Source organism: Musca autumnalis, unplaced genomic scaffold, assembly GCF_047663935.1.
Source record: "Musca autumnalis isolate F117 unplaced genomic scaffold, ASM4766393v1 scaffold_4, whole genome shotgun sequence".
In the NCBI taxonomy this organism is placed as follows: Eukaryota; Metazoa; Arthropoda; class Insecta; order Diptera; family Muscidae; genus Musca; species Musca autumnalis.
Window position 1 is genome coordinate 59205457 of NW_027411977.1, and position 20136 is coordinate 59225592.

The following is a 20136-nucleotide window of genomic DNA, read 5'->3' on the forward strand; positions in this document are numbered from 1 at the left end:
GGACTACCTGTTGTAAAAAGTAAATAAATGGCATTTAAGACTACGACAATTTTTTGTGGGTATCTGTTACACTGCGTTTACACATGACAGGACACTTGAGTACTGTATTGATTGTCAAAAACCCAAAACTTGCCTGTGTGTCGTAGGCGTCCAGACAACTGCAAAAACAGTTGTAAAATTATGAGTGAATATCGTTGATTTTTACAAAAAATGTCAAAAAATTGTTAACCCGACTGTCGGTGAAAAAATGATGGACAGCTGTGAGACAGCCGACAAATATTTGTATGTTTAAGTAAATCAGAGTTGTATTTGAAGACAAATTGTCAAGTGTAAACGCCTAGTTAAGGCTAAAAGCAGAGACAAAATGCAAACATTTCGTTTTCAAATGTCAAATAAAAAACTAACAATACAGACTTGCATTGTTGATCTTATGCTTGGTTTACATTTACGAAATCCACTTGATTTCAACTGTCAATGGAGTTGATAGTTGAAATCGAGTGGATTTCGTAAATGTAAACCAAGCATTACATACCATAATATTTAAGTAAATTTTACAGTACCTTTGGTGTTGACGGAGCAGATGGATGACTGAAAATCATGCGATTTAAAGAAAGCATACATTTCGAAACCGGGAACTTTTAACAAGACGCCCAGTAACCCATATATTTTACGCCGCCAATTTGTCCATTTAAGAAGCATAAGAGTAGGTTGGATTCTATAAAAGGTCTTCTTTTAAACGTTTTATTTGAACGGGATAACATTTTGTTGAAAAATGGTTTTATAATGGTGAAAATGTTTATAGATTATTATTGTAGTTTCGCATATAGCCCTTTATTTTTCCCGCATTTAATAAATTTACATTATACATTTCAGCAATACGGTAACTCTGATTTTTAAACGACCTCTCGTTGTTTACAAAAAAACAACTACAACACAACGAACTCGATAATCAATGGAAAGAAACGTCGCACACACGAACCAACCAACGAACTGCTTCCATAAACGAGCACGTATAAAATCAACACAAAACAAAACAAGCACACACATTCACACACACGCTTTATATGGAATTGCAAATTGTGGACAAAAGGGAAGGGGCGGCATGGACGGGGAATATTGGTTCAATAGTTTATTTTTTTCTTTACAAAAACATCATTTAACTTATTGTGGTTAGCTTTGGCGTATAATATGTACACTCATATGTACGTACAAACATATTTTATATGGTTGTTTTTCATGTTTCTCCGTATGATATCACTTTAAAGGAAGGTACACAGCAGACACAATTCCCCAAAATAAGTCAACACACAATACAAATTCATTGGTCTGCCATTTTGTATGTTTTAATTTTAATAACATTTTATATCTTTTCATTATTTCAAATATAGTATAGAGGTGAAAATTGTTGTCCCATTTGCAAATTGTCACGGCATCCATATGTATGTACATACCTTGAGAGATTTTCTCTTGTTGTTGAAAATATTCAAGTTGTGGAAAATCTTTCGTCAAATGACACTCTTCACTTTATTTATTGGCACACCAACGAACTCGAAGAATAGCAGGGCTAGGCCACAAAAATAGAAATCATTGAGGTCGACGGAGATAATAAACAGCAGGCAAACCAACGTTGCTTTTTTAATGTAATGCTAGTCCAAACAGTTTGTGTCTTTATTGCCACAACAAAACACTGGATTGTTTTGGAAATTTACACTTTTAGGGCCTTGTTTTAAATATTTTAAATTTGTTTATAGTGTTTTTTAAGATTATTTTAAAACATTTTCTTTTTTAACCGAAGGAAACGAAGCTAATTCGCCAAAGATCGCACAATCAACTAACGAGTTGCTTGTCGTTCGTTTTGCCAAAAAGCCATATGTTGTCAAAATATAAATTCGGGTTGCCAGATGGTGCGGAAATTTGTATGAAAATACCCATAAAAATTTTGGTTTTTTGGTTGATCGACTTTTTTAAACATGATTAAATATTTATAAAAAAAAATAATAAATCAGGAAGAACATAAACCAATAATTACCTGTAATGCAAAATGCTTAGGGGTACTTTACACGATATGTTTATTACATATGAGTTGTCACTTTGCATATACATTTTGTATGACAGAAGTGACAACTCATATGTAAAAAACATACCGTGTAAAGTACCCGTTACATATGTCTTCAGTGTTTTTGTAATTATTTAAAAATAATTACAATTTATGAATTTAATTGTTTATGGGGATCAACTACATACAAGTGTGTATTGACAGGATTGGATATAAAATAGCCCCACTAAGAGGGTTACAATATGGACCAAACAAGAGCGATATGTCCTATAGGTCTCACAGCGAGAATATCTAAGGTTCTTCATTAAAAATAATAAAAATTAAATACAGTATGCAAAGTTCATATATGTACATACGTACACGCCTAAAAATAAATAAATTCGTTATAAATTCCATATATTATATGCAAATATAAAACAATTGATGGAGATTACTATAATGCCTGATTTAAACTATGCTGGATTTAGCAAATCCAGTGGATTTAAGTTGTCATTTTCATACAACATATGTCAAATAAAGCCAGATAATTGCTAAATCCAGCGTAGTATAAATGAACTTTAACGTAGAAGGATTTAAAAATTACAAAACAACCGAAATTTTTAATTGGATGGAAAGAAAAATTCGTATTCGTACACCAAGAAGACTATATACATGTTTGTGGTATTTAAGTTTATTTTTAAGAAAACTACCACCAATTTTTGTTCATTTCTTCATTTAGAGTGCCTCTGATATAGAAAAATGTAAAAATAACGATAATTTAATTAACAATTTTGCATGAATAAAAAGTCGTACGAACATCTGAAATACTAAAGAAAAATTTGGTAGATACGATATTATCGAATTTTGGATGAAAATAGCTATGAAAATACATAAATGTCGTCAGCGTTTGGAATGCAACGAAACGTAATCCCGGTTAAGGTAACGTAAAGTAATTTCTGGTTTCTACATCGTAAAAACCCTAAGTTTCGTTCCATATTTGGTCTAATATTTATTGTAATTTTAGAATACAGTCTCGAAAATCATGTTATGTCAAGACATATCGGAATTTACGAGAAGAAATCGATTATTAAGGGAGAAAATTTTGCCGAAAATAATGCATTTCTTCAATAGGCTACAACACGTTCTTCCTGTCTCATTTACTTAATATGTATATTTTTGCAATATTATCAATCGTAACATCGTAAAATTTCAGTCGTACGCAGACAGTATAAAGAGTTGTATAGTTTAATTGTTCGTCATAATTTCACACAGCTTTCGACATAAAATGATATTCGACCGCGTATTCTAAAACTTCAATACATTTTTTGTCAAATATAAAAAGAAACTTGCTATTTTTACCACGTTCAAACCAAAAACCTGTTTACGTTACCTTAGCCCGGATTACGTTTTGTTGCATTTCCACACGTTGGCAACTTCTTTTTCATATGAGACCTTGAATATTGTTGCAGAAGGACTGCTATTAGATATTTTCGTCCGAAATTCGAGAATAAATTGCCATAGTTAATCGTATATATCACATTTTTCTTAAGTATTGCGGATGTTCGTACTACTTTTAATTTATACAATATTTTTTTTTATTAAATTACACTGTGCAACATTTTCTAGGTAATTTTGTGTAAACAGTTTCAAATGCGGTTTTTATGCAAGTACAGACACAATAGACAAAAACCATCTTTGGATTTTGTTTTGTTAGATCGGGTTCGGATTTTATTGCCCTAACTAAACATGGCTAAATATTGACTTTTTAAAGAAAATGGGAGCTATATCTTTAAGACCAATACGAATCTTTCCATGTAATCCGCAGCAAACTTGTAGATAAGAACAAGAAGAATGTATTTGGAGCATAATAAACACGAATAACCTCAGTTATGGCCTCAAATGTTATAATATATCTAAAATTTCCGTGATTTGTATATATTTCGTGGCGTATCTCCGAAACTGTTAAATGTTTCTTAATATTATATTTGGGGAAAATATTCGCTGAAATGTAATACACAACTCTTCAGAACATATCATTGTTGTAAAATGCCTCTATCGCGTTGTTTCTAGCATATTTTTCAACGACAATTTGAAAAATATATCAACAATACATACAATTTCAAATATGGGAAAAACAGCCTGTTGTTTGAAATAGGTTTTGTAGAAAGTATGATATGAAATACCGCCTAAACAACACGAAAAAAGTGTTTTACAGTTTCAGAATGTTCTGAAGAATTGCTAAGGACATTATTTGGAACGTTTTTGGTAAAGGCTACTTGGTTCAACTCTCAATAGTTTGGCAGTTACTGACCATAATTCCTGAAATTATGTAATTTTTCCTATATTATATCAGTTTTGATGCGCTATAGAGGCCTAAAAGGTCGTTTTAGCCCGGTATAGATGAGGCCACAAAATCCAAACCCGATCTAAAAACACGAAACCCAAATAGAGGTTTTGTAGTCTTAATATGTAGTTTCAGAAAATGCCCACTAGAAGTTGTTTGCATTTCCAGCGTTGCACAGTGTTATCGTTATTTTTTAAATTTCTCTACAGCAGAGGCACTCTAAAAGAAGAAAACAACAAACATTTTTTTGGTATTTTGCTTAAAAAAATCTTTAAATAACACAAATATACATTGCTTCTAGGTGTAAATAAACTAAAACGTTGTTCTGTTATTTTTATACCCTCCACCATAGTATGGAGGGTATATTAAGTTTGTTTTTCCGTTTGTAACGCATTGAAATACTCATTTGCGACCCTATAAAGTATATATATTCTTGATCAGGGTAAAATTCTAAGTCGATCTGAGCACGTCCGTCCGTCCGTCTGTGGTAATCACTCTAGCATCCACAAAAATGGAGATAGGACGCTGAAATTTTGGGAAAATGCGTCTTTTGTTTGCAGGCAGGTCAAGTTCGATGATGAGCTATATCGGTCCACGTTTTGGTATAGCCCCCATATAACGGTACCCCCCGATTTACGGTATTTTGACGTTTTTAGCTACATTTTCAGACCGATTTGGCTATAATTTGAAATTTAGGGTTCTTGAGTATCAATAAACTTATATAACAAAAGTTGTGGACATAGGTCCACGTTTTGGTATAGCCCCCATATAACGGTACCCCCCGATTTGCGGTATTTTGACGTTTTTAGCTACATTTTTAGACCGATTTAGGTATAATTTAACATTTAGGGTTCTTAAGTATCAATAAACTTATATAGCAAAAGTTGTGGACATATGTCCACGTTTTGGTATAGCCCCCATATAACGGTACCCCCAGATATACGGTATTTTGACGTTTTTAGCTACATTATCAGACCGATGTAGCTATAAATTGACATTTAGGGTTCTTAAGTGTTAATAAACTTATATATTAGAAGTTGTGGACATAGGTCCACGTTTTGGTATAGCCCCCATATAACGGTACCCCCCGATTTGCGGTATTTTGACGTTTTTAGCTACATTTTCAGACCGATGTAGCTATAATTTGACATTTAGGGTTCTTAAGTGTCAATAAACTTATATAACAAAAGTTGTGGACATAGGTCCACGTTTTGGTATAACCCCATATAACGGTACCCCCCGATTTACGGTATTTTGACGGTTTTAGCTACATTTTCAGACCGATTTGGCTATAATTTGACATATATGGTCCTTAAGTGTCAATAAACATATATAACAAAACTTGTCCACGTTTTGGTATAGCCCCCATATAACTGTACCCCCCGATTTGCGATATTTTGACGTTTTTAGCAACATTTTTAGACCGATTTAGCTATAATTTGACATTTAGGGTTCTTAAGTATCAATAAACATATATGACAAAAGTTGTGGATATAACTCTACGGTTTGGTATAGCCCCCATATAACGGTACCTCCCGATATACGGTATTTTGACGTTTTTAGCTACATTATCAGACCGATGTAGCTACAATTTGACATTTAGGGTTCTTAAGTGTTAATAAACTTATATAATAAAATTTGTGGACATAGGTCCACGTTTTGGTATAGCCCCCATATAACGGTACCCCCCGATTTGCGGTATTTTGACGTTTGTAGCTACATTTTCAGACCGATTTAGCTATAATTTGACATTTATTGTTCTTAAGTGTCAATAAACTTATGTGACAAAACTTGTGGACATAGGTCCACGTTTTGGTATAGCCCCCATATAACGGTAACCCCCGATTTACGGTATTTTGACGTTTTTAGCTACATTTTCAGACCGATATAGCTATAATTTGACATTTAGGGTTCTTAAGTGTAACTAAATTTATATAACAAAAGTTGTGGACCTAGGTCCACGTGTTGGTATAGCCCCCATATAACGGTACCCCCGATTTACGACATTTTGACGTTTTTATCTACATTTTCAGACCGATTTAGCTATCAATTGACATTTAGGGTTCTTAAATGTCAATAAACTTATATAACTAGTGGACATAGGTCCATGTTTTGGAATAGCCCCCATATAACGTTACCGCCCGATTTCAGGTATTTTGAGAATTTTACCAACAAATTTTAACCGAATTATCTGTAATTTGAACATTTGACATTTGAAATTCTTAGTGGTCACCACACCTCTCCACCAAAAATTGTCAAGAAAGCCCCCATATAACGGTACCTCCCGATTTTCAGTAATTTGATGATTTAGCTACAATATTAAACCGAACTAGCAGTAATTTGACATTTGAAGTTCTTAGTGGTCACAACACCTCTCCATCAAAAATTGTCAACATAGGTCCATGTTCGGATATAGCTCCCATGTAACGGTACCTCCCAATTTTCAGTAATTTGGCCATTTTAGCTACAATTTTTAACAGAAATAACTGTAATTTGACATTTGAAGGTTGTAGTGGTCACCACGCATCTGCATCAACAATTTTCAACATAGCCCCAGTATAACGATACTTCCCGATTTTCGGTACTTTGAGGATTTTACTTAAAATGTTTAACCGAACGTAGGTCCATGTTTTTGTATAGCCCCAAAACAAACCTCCCGATTTTCCGTACCTTAGCTTTATTTTTGGACGAACTTTCTGTAATTTGAAATTTAAAAGTCAACTAAAATTCTGCAACAAAAATTGTTCATTTAAGTTCATATTTTCGTATAGCCCAGATACCTCCGAACTAGCTGTTAATGACATTTGAAGTTCCCACGTTATGTACCGATTTTCGATATTTTGAGGATTCTAGCTAAATTTTTTAACCGAATTAGGAGTTATTTGACATTAAAGGTTCCCATCAAAAACTCTCAACATAGACCCATGTTTTATTATAACCCCTATATAACAGTAGCTCCCAATTTCTAGCCCACCAAAAATTGTCAACAGTTAGATATAGGTACCATAAAAAAGGGCCTCCCGAATGAAGCATTTTATGTACATTATCTGACATTTTAAAGTACTCACTTAAAGTTGGGGACAGGAATTAATATTTTATGGTGGAGGATATGAAAAGTTCGGCCCGGCCGAACTTAATGCTTTTTTACTTGTTAAATCTTTCTTCGTTGCTTCATATTTGCGTATAATATATGGAATTAATAACGATTTTATTCATTTTTGAGGGCTGTACGAATATTAACTTTGTATACTGTATGTATATAATATTCAGTAAAAACAACTATTACCGCAATATAACATTACTTGAACAAAAAACACTTTGTACATATAAAGTAAAGTTTATACTAAGTATAAAGGAAAGAGTAAAAAGCTTCAATGTTTTGAATATATTTCCCGGGAAATACCCATGGTAAATACAAATTTTTGGGTATTTACTAAATTGAATCGAATACACAGCATCTGGGGATCTATTCTTGGATTTATGCTGTGAAGTCATATGGAAATTTCATAACATTTTAAATGTGTGGGTAAATGCCAGGGTATATTCCCATAATTTAAATACGATTTCACAGCCGAAACCCAAAAATAGGTCGGAATTTTCTGGAGACAAATTTAACACTTTGCGAAACAAATTTGTATGTAATTATTATAGGCATATGTACATTTTTATACCCTTAGCATTTATGATAACGAGGATATATGGTAAATTTCAAATTTCCTTTACAATTACATAGAAAAAATATTAAAAACTTTTTTGGCGAGCACATCCGCCATTTTTGGTACATGGGTTACGAAAAAAATCGTGGTTTCAAATCTGTTCGCGTTCACAAAATTGGATGCTGCACTCAAAAGTTATGTGCGGTTTTACTCTCTTGTAAAGAAAAAATATTTAAAAATTCCTATTGTGTTGTAATAAGAACATGTATATATGAATCGTTAGCAGAATTTGATATCTATCCGTAGATGCTAAAATAGTTGCTAAATTTATTTTTATTTTCGCGGAAAATCAAAAAATATTGAAGAAATCTTGGAATAAATTTTATTTATTCTAAATCAGAGTCTAAAAAATCTCTAAAAAAATAATTTAAAAATACGTACAGAATCTAGACAACGCGTAGAAAAATGTGAGACCAAAATTATAAAGATCGCGCTTATAACTTGCATATTACAGCAACAACAAAGAACGGAAACTTATTGTTGGAAATTATTTCAAAAATATATTTTTTGTTAAATACGAAAATTTTGAAAAATAAATGTTGGGAGCTATTGTATTATTTCGCTAAATTTTGATCCAAATCCTGAAGTATTTTGCTTAAACTTCTACGAGAGAAGTAATTAGTCATCGTGAAAGTATATTTGCTTTCTGTGATAAGCAATAGAAATAAGAAGTAGAGAGTAATATTAAAATTACAATCAAAGAAAAAACATAGAAGTTAAAAACCGTATATTTCGCGAATTGGTTTAAATCGGTTGAGGTGCATGTGCTTTTCGGATACAGGGAGTCCATGTCTATCAATATGCATGGATTTTCCCATGTTTTATTCAGCGGCCAAAGTGTGCCATCAGTTGCATCTTACTATTCAAAAAACCTTCAAGTGGGCAAAAATTACGCGATGTGCATATGATTATAAGGTGCATCCGATTTCAATGGCCCCCTATTAAAAATACGTCAATATAAATTATTTTAGACAGATTCGTCAAGAATTGCGGATGTGCCACCTCATTCTATTTGTGACACACCTTTTTGGCAAATATAATAATCGCGTATAAAGGATTACATTTACGCAAAAATAATCAAAGAAAATCGCGGTTCAATTCGCGGAATTGTCAAAATATATTTTTGCAGATTTTCCTACTTTCAAGGTATCTATATCCGGCGTCTTAGTGGATGGATTCGACCGCGAAAGAGCTCATTAGATCCGGCACGTAAAAAAACTAAAATCACGCGGGGTTCAGGGTACCTGTGCGACAGTTGCAAATTTTAAAGCCAAAAAATAGGTTTTTTCAGAAAATTTACGCACCAAATTTTCGCCTTCGGACTCCTTTTTTGAATATTACCATATACACTTTCATACGGGCAAAATGTGCCTCATCGAAATAATGGTTTTAGACCCCAAGTATGTTTGGACGAAATCCGTTTCAGACAATTTGGAGTCGATTTAGCAATGTCCGTGCGTCTGTCTGGCTGGCTGGTGCGCACGATAGCTCTCGAACGGATCGATTTCGAACGATTTGATCCAAAATTTTGCCTTCCTCATATTTTGTCATACTTTCTGTTCGAAGATAGGCAATAACGGTCCACAACTTCCGGTACTTCCCCCGAATATTTAAAAATGTCACTTAAATGGTATGCTTTTTTTAGATTCACTTTTGGCAGTTTTGTTGAGATGTGTATTATTTTGTTGTTGTAAAATAATTCAGCTAAATCTCGGGTTTTGTTGTTTTTAAATTTTAAAACAACAAGTTTTATTTAAAGTGGGATGTAGTTAAAATTGATTTAATTTCGGGAAAGGCAAAGAATACTAGTTTCGTCCAACGCCACTTGGACTCATCAGTTCTCTTAGTTCTTTGTATTGAAACAAAGAACTCAAAATATCTCTTGAACAAATTTGGTCCAAACTTTGGATTTCCTAATATTTTGTCCAAATTTAGTTTAACTTCTAAAATGGAGGTACCTTAGGGTACCTCCTCCACGAAATATCAACATTTGTGTCTAAGTGCAGTTTAAAGTCTGTTCGAAGATCCTTTGGAAATGTATACCGATGCTATTCGTTGTTATCCTGCTTACAGCGGTATTATGTTTTCAGTGGACAAGTCCATGCTTCCTGGCATACGATGATCCACTGAAATTACTAGTGGGCCGATATCTATCGAAAAGATATGACTCCCAAAATAAGATCCACTTCCATAATAGACTATGTAGGTCCATTCCTTTAAGTACCTCCTTTGCAACAATTTTGAACTTTAATCCTAATCCATATTTTCGTCGGCAAGTTCAAATGTGCAAAATAGGCCACAAGATAATAAAAATACCATCAATACATTCGATCTGACCGTAGATGAAAGTTTCAATTTACATAGGTTGAGGGTATATGTCTGTCGGCAAAGCCGACTGATACTTTTTTACTTTTTTATAAAGAAATTGCTGATACATAAACTCTTACATTGTAATACATTAGTAATCATATCATTAACATTTTAATTCTGTAAATATATGTATGTACTTGCCGATTCGCCCTCAATAATGCCTCAATTTTATTATACCCTCAGCCTTTAGGCTAAAGAGGGTATTTACACTTTGATACGACCAAAAATGTGCCTCATCGAAATAATGGTTTTAGACCCCAAGTATGTTTGTACGATATCCGTATCAGACAATTCTGAGTCGATCTAGCAATGTCCGTCCGTCTGTCTGCCTGTCTGGCTGGCTGGTGCGCACGATAACTCTCGAACGGATCAATCGATTCGGTTCAAATTTTGGGTATCGAAATATTTTGTCCAGATTTGATTTAAGTTCGAAGATGGGCCACATCGGTCCACTCCTTCAGGTACCTCCCCCACAAAAGTTCAAAAATGTTCGGAAAACTTGTCCGCCATATATGAGGTTCCAATATGGACCCTATTGGTCCACTCTTTCGGGTACCTCCCACACAAAATTTTGCTTAAGTGCAGTTTAAGGCCTGCTCTCGAATCGCTTTGATTTTTGTTGCAGCCACTTGTATTCACTACCCCCATTACGACGATATAATTTTTTTCAGGAGCAAGTCCATACTTCCTCAGAAATCAGCACTAAAACTGCAAACAACCCATATAATAACATGTGTCGTAGTTGGAGCGCACGATAACTCACGAACGGATCAACATATTTGGTTCAAATTTTGGGTCTTTCAATATTTTGTCCAAACTTAGTTTAAGTTCGAAGGAATAGACCCTTCCGGTACCTCCCCCTCAAAGGTTCAAAATTTTTCACCAAGATTGTGTGCATGATAAATCTAGGAGGAGTAACCGAATTGAGCCAAACTTTGCTATTGGTAATATTACTTTCAGGCATAGATCGGGTTCTAATATGGACTATATCGGCCCACTCATTTGTGTACCTCCCACACAAAATTTGGAAAAAGTATAGTTTAGCAACTCCTCTCTGATCTTATTAATTTGTGATGCAGCAGGTTGCACTTGCGGCCCCTGTTACGACGTTCTAATTTTTTTTTTCGTGGCAAGCCCATACTTCCTGAGATAATGACCCAAAAAGGTCCAGAAAATCCTACCGGCACCACCTAAACTGGCTAATGTGTAAAATAACCCTTTAAGAGAGAAATCGATTTAGCTCAAACTTTGTAAATTGAAAAGTAAAATTGTCATATATTTAAATTCAGAAAATTATGTACAACATTTTTAATTATATAGTCTGTAAGAAATATCCATAGACTAATAAAGAAAAAAAATATTTCCTACAGATTTGTATTAGGTCCGAATATGTACTACATCGGATCACTCCTACGGGTACACCCTACCCAAAGTTTGGAAAAAATGCACTCGTCTTGGATCATTCTGAATTTTGTTGCAACATGTAGTTTTTTGCGGCCCTTTCCATCCTGAAAAATTTTCCCAACAGCTAAAAAACCTACAGAAGTATTGTGTTAACTTTTTTTCTTCAGGTACGTGGCTGAGGGTATATCTCTGTCGGCTCAGCTGACTGATACTTTCTTACTTGTTATCATTTTTATTGTTATTTAAATAAATATAACTATTTCGAGGCTTTTGAAGATATTTACGTGAAGCCTTTGAAGAGATAATGTTCACAACTATTGCTGACATACCTGAAAGAAAAAGAAGAAGGAATCAGTCATTTTTAAGTCATTTAGTGTGTTGTTATAAATTATATATTAATTAAATTTCTGGAATTGAAAATCAAACAAGCAAAAAAAGCTTTCCGACAACCGAATACCCTTCGATGGGATGTAACCACAAAGCTACTGTAGTTAGTTGAGTAGATTTGACAGGGCAGGTGTCATCGACGCTTGCTATAGGAATTCAGACGGCTGCAACATCCAGGGCGTAGTTGAGCCAAAACTATACTAATTTGCCGTGGCAGCTGACGCTACTCAGGTGCGATAGATGGGGCATACAGTATGCAAAGTTCATATTCGTACACACCTAAAAAATGAATAAAATCGTTATTAATTCCATATTTTATGGGCAAATATGAAATAATTGATAGGAATTACGATAACGAAGAAAGATTTAAGAATAACAAAACAAATTTTTAATTTATTCCGGTATTTAGGTATAGATGTCGCCTGTCTGGGTGGCAAAGTTCGTATTCGTATACCTATAAACGCTATATATTTGGAGTTTTTAAGGATTTTCAAAGCAAAATACCGCACATTTTTGTTCTTTTCTTCTTTTGGAATGCCTCTGCTATAGAAATATGTAAAAATAACGATAATTTTATTAAAAATTTTGCATGACTAAAAAGTCGGACGAATATTTGAAAAAAATTAAGGAAAATGTGCTAGATATGATTAACTATTGCAATTTATTCCCGAATTTTGGACGAAAATAGCTAATAGCAGTCCTTCTGTAACAATATTCGAGGTCTAATATGAAAATAAATGTTGTCAGCGTTTGGAAATGCAAAGAAACTTAATCCGGGCTTAGGTAAAGTAAACACATTTTTGGTTTTTACTTGGTGAAAATCGCACGTTTAGTTTTATATTTGACATTAAATGTATTGAAGTTTTAGAATACGGTTTCGAAAATCATTTTATGTCAAAAACTGTGAGAAATTATGAAGAAAAATGAAACTGTACAAGTTGTCATACTGTCCGCGTACGACTGAAATTCTACGCTTACTATGAACGAGGGTTATGGCTGCCAAAATTGAGAAAAAAAATGTTTTTTACGTCTGAAAATTATATTTCTTTACCGAAGGATCCAAAATGAGTGCAAAAATGTCAAAAGAATGAAGTAAATTGTCCAGGAAAGAACGTGGGGTAACCTTTTGAAGAAATGCATTATTTTCGGGGAAATTTTCATCCTTAAGAAATTATTATTCCTCGTAATTTCCGATATATATAAAATAATAATACATAAAATGATGTTCGAAACCGTATTCTAAAACTTCAGTCCTTCTGTACCAATACAATACATTGGTACAGAAGGACTGCTATTAGCTATTTTCGTCCAAAATTCGGGAAAAAATTGCAATAGTTAATCATATCTAGCATATTTTTCTTAATTATTTCAAATATTCGTCCGACTTTTTATTCATACAAAATTTTTAATAAAATTACCGTTATTTTTGCATATTTCTATAGTAGAGTCATTCCAAAAGAAGAAAAGAACAAAAATCTGCGGTATTTTGCTTTGAAAATCCTTAAAAAGTCCAAATATATAGTGCTTATAGGTGTACGAATACGAACTTTGCCACCTACACAGGCGCCATCTATACCTAAATGGCGGAATAAATTAAACATTTGTTTTGTTATTCTTAAATCTTTCTCCGTAATGGTAATTCCCATCAATTATTTCATATTTGCACATAATATATGGAATTAATAACGATTTTATTCATTTTTTAGGGGTGTACGAATATGAACTTTGCATACTGTATGTATTCTACGAGGACCGCTTTCACACGATAGGCGTTTGTATGCATCCGTGTGAAACTATTTAGACCTGCTCGATAGGCTTATTGCCACCCATATTTATTTAGAACACAAAATGACCTACAAACGTGTATTGTTTACATTTCGTATGTCATTGACATACGTTTTAAGTTTAAATTTTAAAATGTCGGAACTTTAATTTTGCGAGCTCTCGAGGTGGAGAAATCATTTTGGGGAATAATATTATTTCACGTTCTATTGTTACTGACTAGACGTTCTAGTGCAGAGAACAGTTAAAAAGTAAGAAAGGCGTTAAGTTCGGCCGGGCCGAACTTATTATACACCTAGGAAGTTTTTGCGGATTCTGAAACTTCAATTTTCATAGATGAGAAAAATCAAAAAACGAAAAAAATCGCCGGAGGGCTTTTCAAATAAATCGCGGTCAAAGTTCAAATTTTTAGGGATTTATTACGTTTTCACGATCTTGCTCGGAAACCTCAAGATCTATCGAAAAAAAATTCTCTACAAGATTGACCTTAATGTTATTTTTGTAGGTTTTACCATTTTTGAGATATAGAAGTTCAAATTGAGACAATGTACTGACTGTATCGTCTCCTTATAAAATAATGTCATGAAGGGTGCACCTTAACTAACTTTAAATGAAAATCGTTTACACCTGGGAAGTTTTTCTGAGAAAGCAATGTTCATAAAAATCCAAAACAAGAAAAAATCGCTGGAGGGATTTTAAAATAAATCGCGCTATCCTATGTCTTATGAACATTGTATTTACTACAAGTTAATATAATAATAAATAAAAAAGTAAATAAATAAATAATAAAAATAAATAAATAAATAATAAAAACAAATAATAATATAATAATAAAAAATAAATAAAAATTCAAAGTTTTATTCTTATGCGAATATCTCCGATTTTGGTAGTCGTATTCCAAAGGGAAAGCCCGTCAATGAATGGGGAAAATATAACCTTCATTATGATGCAAAATAGGTTGGCGCACATCCCACATTCCCATTTTTTAATTTGAATTGTACTGACGAGTATCTCAGCATTGGTTGGATGCGTTTCAGCAATGAAGACATTCTGAACTTTAAAATATTCCCAATTGCGTTACCAAAATTAGTGAAATGCTTGTAATGTTGAAAAAGACACTGGGATATCCCAATTTCCAATTTATGGAATTTTATTTTAATGTCAGATTTTTCAAGGAGAGAGCTTGGTAATGAAACTAAACCACCTGAACTTAAATAAATACAAAATGTGTAATTTATGGTAAAATGTCAGAGCTATTGCAAAAAGCGCTAAGCTATCCACATTTCAAAGATTGACACCTTCTTCATGCTGATCGTTAAACATCCATACTGCTTGGTTTATTACAGTGTATACAATTTCGTGAACTCATTTCATCACCTGTGTTCCAGAAACTTTTCGAAATTTCGTTTCTGAATTAATTCCTTCAGAAATTTTACAAGTTTTTGCCACATGATTTTAAAGTCATACAATAAATTTATAGCAACCAGAGAAAGGTGCGCATGTAATCTCTAAACAAATGAAAATGAAAATCAATATTTTCTCTCATAGTGCATTCAGCATTCATAGTCAGGAAAGTCGGGATATTCTCTCAACTTCACATAAAAAACAACTACATTTAAAATACAATAAATTATGCCTAGAGAAAATGCCAGAGAATTGTAGAATATTCCAGATAGGAAAACCTCCAACCATTCACCAGTGTTTTTTCGACGTTAGAGCTTGTATAGTGGTAGTAGAGCCAGGATAATACTAGTAGTAGTAGTAGCAGGCGTCGTACTACTCCTACAACTAATTGTAAAACTTGTAAAAACAATATGGCCTCAAATATGGCGACCGACAACTGTAGTGCTAGTGCAAGCTAACCCTCTACATTCATAATAAAACATCATTGCAGGAAATGTCCTTATAAGGACATGTCATGGATGGCTCCAAGCCAACATTGCATCTCCCTTTTCGTTTTTTTTTTATTTTGTTTTTGCATATAAGACATAAGAAAAATATAGTAAAAGGAAAAGAAAAAATATCTCAACTGAGATAAAAATGGATAATGACTGGTGCTGGCGCACATTCATTGTAGGTTCGTTTCCAAATAGGCCTGCTCACCAAAATGCACAGAGCATACTTCCAACTTGGGAAGAAATACGGTAGGCTCCTTTTTCATCGTAGTAGTAGTAGTAGCAGCAGCAATACTACCAGTAGTAGGTACTCCAACATTATGCAACAATATTTTGGCGCATGCCAAATGATTTATACGCTGCTTTGTTGGTGGCAGCTGTGTGTTAAATCTCAGTCAGGCATCGTCGTTGTGTTTGCTTGTAATTCGAAAGAGTACCAGCTCCAACGAACACATATTCGAAAATGCAGTATTAAAGATTTATTTTGGGTTTTTTTGTGGGAGCAACCAACCAACGTCTGCCATGTCAACGAACTGCATTGTAGTTATTTGTTACAACAACTGCTGGCAAAAAGGTTTTACTCGAAGAGAAAGAAAGAACAAAGAAAATGTAGTCTTTAAATGCACTCCTTGGGTATTTTTGTTAAAATTATAATTTTAAAACAAATTTGAAACGAAATAAAAACTAAGGACTGACAGTCATTGGAATTTTTTGGTTGGCGAAAGAGGAACTCTAGGACAAATGTAGGTAATAATAATATCAAAATAAAAGGAAACAAGTGAGCCAAGGCTATATTCGGGTCGGGGCCGACTATGTGATACCCTACACCACTGCCCCTAAGCTCATAAGCTTTTGACTTATAAAATTCAAAATATTAAAATTGGGATAGCTTAGCGCCTTTGCTCTGAATGTCTACATTAACACAGGTCAATTTTTTTGAAACGAATTTAAGTGCATCGACAGTACAACCCAAATAAAAAAATGGAAAAGTGGGATGTATGCCAACCATCAATAGGCTTCTTTCTGTGTTAGACCCCCATCAACCCCCAAAATTTCGTGAGGATCCGATTAAAATTTACACTACGAAATTTTGATTGCACAAAAATGGAAAAAGGGATGCATTACCGACTATTGCGATATCTCTGTTGTTTGACCACCTATGACAACCTACTTCACATCGTTGTAAAGGTGATATTTTCTACTTTCCTTGCCAGGTTTTGCTTTCGATATTCCTCCTACAGAAGGGAGATATTAACTTTGAAATAAAACGTTGGCCTTTTTTCCAAATATTTTTGTTTGTCACATTCCGACCCCTGAATAATATCCGACCATTATCAAAAGGGTTTTTCCTCTGCGGGACCCCCAATAACACACAAAATTTCGTGACGATCCAATTAAATTTGCGACCTGTAGCGTGATTTCCAAAAAAGTGGAAAAATGGGATGTATTACCGACTATTGCGATATCTCCGTTATTTGGATACCTACGCCAACCTGCTTTACATCATTGTAATGATGGGATTTTTTACTTTCATTGTCAGACTTTGCTTTTGGAAGGTCCGGAACCAAAGCTGTGATATTCGTCATTATTATTAAAATCGCAAAAATGAAAAGTTGTGTTCTATTAGCGGCTTTGCGATATCTTCGTTGTTTGACCACCTACGACAACCTACGTAACATCGTTGCAAAGGTGATATTTTCTACTTTCATCAGCAGGTTTTGCTTTTTATATACCCCTTTTAGAAGCAGAGATATTCGCTTTGAAATAAAACGTTGACTTTTTCTCCAAATAAGTTGTTTGCCCATTCCGACCTCTGAATATTATCCGACCATCACCAAAATCAATAGGCTTCTTTCTCTGTAGGATCCCCATTAGCCCCCAAAATATCGTGACGATCCGATTAAAATTGCGACCTGTAGCGTGATTACAAAAAAAAATGAAAAAATGGGATGTATTGCCGACTATTGTGATATCTCCGTTATGTGGCCACCTACGCCAACCTACTTTGCATCACTGTAAATATGGGATTTTTTACTTTCATAGTCAGACTTTGTTTTTTGGAAGATCGCCAACCGAAGCTGTGATATTCGTCATTATTATTAAAATCGCAAAAATAAAAAGTTGGGTTCTATTAGCGGCTATTGCGATATATTCGTTGTTTGATCACCTACGAGAACCTACTTTACATCATTAGAAAGGCGATATTTTCTACTTTCATGGCAAGGTTCTGCTTTTGGTATACCCCATATTGAAGCTGAGATATTCGCTTTGGAAAAAAACGTTGTCTTTTTCTCCAAATAAGTTTTTTGCCCATTACGACCCCTAAATATTATCCGACCATCACCAAAATCAATAGGCTTCTTCATCTGTGTGACCCCCATTAACCCTCAAAATTTCGTGACGATCCGATCAAAATTGAGACCTGTAGCGTGATTTCCAAAAAAGTGGAAAAATGGGATGTATTACCTACTATTGCGATATCTCCGTTATTTGGTCACCTATGCCGACCTAGTTTACATCATTGTAAAGATGGGATCTTCTGCTTTCACAGCCAGGCTTTGCTTTTGGAAAGTCCCCAACTAAAGCTGTGATATTCGTCATTATAATTAAAATTGCAAAAATGAAAATTTGGGTTTTATTTGCGACTATTGTGATATATTCGTTGTTTGATCACCTACGAGAACTTACTAAACATCATTAAAAAGGCGATATTTTCTACTTTTATTGTCAGTTTTTGCTTTTGGTATACCCCGTATAGAAGCTGAGATATTCGCATTGGAAAAAAACGTTTTCTTTTTATCCACATAAGTTTTTGCCCATTCCGACCCCTAAATATTATCCGACAATCACCAAAATCAATAGGCTTCTTCCCCTCCGGGACCCCCATCAACATCCAAAATTTCGTGACGATCCGATCAAAATTGCGACCTGTAGCGTGATTACAAGGTTTAGATGGACAGACGGACGGACGGACACACATAGCCAGATCGACTCAGCTCGTCGAAACATTCATTTTGGTATATATAAGTATGGGTCTACGACCATTATTTCGATGCGTTACAAACTTTTTGGCCAAAACCAACTTATAATACCCTTCCCACATAGTGGTGTAGGGTATAATAAGTAAGAAATACAATGGACAGCACCATGCCTGGATCCAATTCCCAGGCCAGGACAATGGTGACAAAAGTATTCCTCAGCGTAATGTTGGCGAAATTCAACGAATATATCAACCATGAAAAACTTCACAAAAAACATGCCGTTCGGACTCTGCTTTAAAAAGTAGGTCCCATATTATTCAACTAATATGAAGCGGAGTGTACTTGTAATTTAAAAAAAAAAAATGAATTGCATTGTCCTAATTGACAAAAGGAGTTTTGGCAGTTTCCGCAGTAAATCTGTAGGCGTTTGTGGTGTAGGTATCAAAAACAGCAGACCCAATCATCACAAGTGAGCAAGGGCTATATCGGGGCGGGGCAGACTATGTGATACTCTACACCACTACCCCTGTGCATAAGCTTTTCACTCGTTAACATTAGCTATTTCCTTTACTTACCTGAGGTTACCATTTTCACTATTAGTTACAATTTTTGAGGAGAGATAGCACATATGCCTTTCTCTTCTACCACAGGCTACCAGCAAAATTTCTGCAGGTAAAAAGTGGTAGAACTGATTATTCGACTTTTGTTTGACGATTATTTCACAATAAAGAAAAACATGGACAAAAACCAGAAGAGAAAGTCGAAAGCTGACAAAACTAAATTAAAAACTGTGAAATAAAAGACGAAAATTTATTTTTTTATGTTTCTTTTTGACATTGCTACCAGATCTACCATTTTTCCGTTCCTTTACTTTTTCTCATGAGAGAGCAATTTTGAGAAATTTTTGCACTATTCTCTTTACCACTTTTACCATTAAAAAAGTAAAGGAACAAAGCTATTTCTTTTAGGGAGATACTAAAGTCTTCACTTACCTGGTTTTTATAAATTACTCTTAAGGCGAACTGAACCAAAAGAAAATATTTAGTTTTATACCTACTTGACTACTGTCGACATCTACTTGGTACTGATTGAAAACTTTGCTGGTCTTCTTGATTAGAATTTAACATGTCTTTAATACACCAAATAGAAGCAGAGGTATTTGTCATTAAAGTAAAAATTAAAAATATTTAAATTGTGATAGCTTATACCCTAGACAGACGGC

General features: G+C 34.1%; 2 protein-coding genes across 3 annotated transcripts in view; both read right to left on the reverse strand.

Annotated features, from left to right (window-relative positions):
* Diap1 (Death-associated inhibitor of apoptosis 1) overlaps positions 1 to 20136 on the reverse strand; it is a 164214-nt gene that overhangs the window by 66129 nt on the left and 77949 nt on the right. The window contains exon 1 of one of the 2 annotated variants that reach the window (XM_073982607.1): positions 1452 to 1878. The exons of the other annotated variant lie outside the window; for it this stretch is intronic. The gene's annotated coding sequence lies outside the window, so the exon portion shown is untranslated. Of the gene's footprint in view, positions 1 to 1451; positions 1879 to 20136 lie in introns of those variants that run through there. 2 annotated transcript variants of the gene reach the window in all.
* LOC141402958 (lamin-C-like) overlaps positions 1 to 20136 on the reverse strand; it is a 97944-nt gene that overhangs the window by 13924 nt on the left and 63884 nt on the right. The gene's annotated exons all lie outside the window — the stretch shown is intronic.